Source organism: Anneissia japonica, unplaced genomic scaffold (assembly GCF_011630105.1).
Source record: "Anneissia japonica isolate Jap-2015-1 unplaced genomic scaffold, ASM1163010v1 scaffold28871_len1143_cov175, whole genome shotgun sequence".
Lineage (NCBI taxonomy): Eukaryota > Metazoa > Echinodermata > Crinoidea > Comatulida > Comatulidae > Anneissia > Anneissia japonica.
In genome coordinates this window covers 1-1150 of record NW_022756107.1, presented here as the reverse complement: position 1 = coordinate 1150, position 1150 = coordinate 1, and the positions used below count along the sequence as shown (strand labels likewise).

The 1150-nt window shown below is 36.0% G+C and overlaps 1 long non-coding RNA gene across 1 annotated transcript; it reads left to right on the top strand.

The window, feature by feature from the left end:
- The first annotated feature begins 42 nt into the window (after positions 1 to 42).
- Positions 43 to 898, top strand: LOC117123987. The gene is made up of 3 exons (XR_004447912.1): positions 43 to 266; positions 487 to 549; positions 867 to 898. It is a non-coding gene; the product is annotated as an uncharacterized LOC117123987 (long non-coding RNA).
- Positions 899 to 1150: the final 252 nt, after the last annotated feature.

Here is a 1150-nt window from a genome sequence, read left to right as displayed (position 1 = left end):
AACAAAAGTTTAACATTGACAAGCATCACAGTACCGTACATAACCACTGTAGCAGCACTACAATATAAATAAAGTTCATGGCCATAATTAAGCACAGAAAACGAGTTGCTAAATTGAGTGAATAATAATAATACTTTGCAATAATTGGTAGACAGATTGCAGTTCACTTTGTTGATGGTCTACTATTAACTTTGTCTTTGTAGATTCGGGCAATGACGAAAATTACAAGGGAAAGAAGAATAGCAACGGGCCCGTAGCTGCAAAAAGTAAGTCTTAACTTTGGTCCACTCTCAAAATACTCTAAATACTCAGGAAAGAAAAATATTTCAATATCTTTGTTTTGCAGGCCATTGGGTTAGACAAAAATAACCTGTCACATTATCGCCCTGACAATCATTCCTTATTGACATCCCAGTATTTTTTGAACATTGCTTGTACGCAATAATTAATTACACAAATGGTTCACTATTAACTTTGTCTTTCTAGATTTGAGCAATGACATAAATGAAAAGGGGAATAAGAATGAGGATAGACCCACAGCTGCAAAAAGTAAGTCATAACTCAACTTTTGTCCATTCCACAAAAAAAAAAAAAAAAATGATGCGTTCCTAGCAAAAAACATAATTCATTAATTTTTATGCAGGAAGACAAGATATACAGTAATATAGTATACACAATGTTTGTGCACAGTGTAGTGCAGCACTTGTTCTGCACGATAGTGGGGAAGACTATATTTAGTGCAGCAACTGTTTACTAATTTGATTGGAAAAATTTCCTTCTATTTATTTTTGTTTCTTTCACATCCAAAGTATGCAACTCGTGCATTATTATAATCATGTTTTACAATTCATATTTTTTTTATACAGGAAGGAAGGGAACAAAACTCAATGCCTGTGTTCATACACAACTCGCCTTCACATTTAACGGGTATGAACCAGCGAGTCGCCTGCGGCCCTACAACCAAACCTCGTTCATGCTTTGTAAATTTAGTGGGTAGTTAGAAGGTCACTTGCTAATGATGTTTATGTTATCACCGGCGTCAGCTTGCATTATGGGATGCGATGTCGGGTCATGACCTTTGCTTTTGACAATAACAAACCGCAACCGCGCGAAAATACTGCTACCGATCGTGAATTTCTATCGTGTGCTG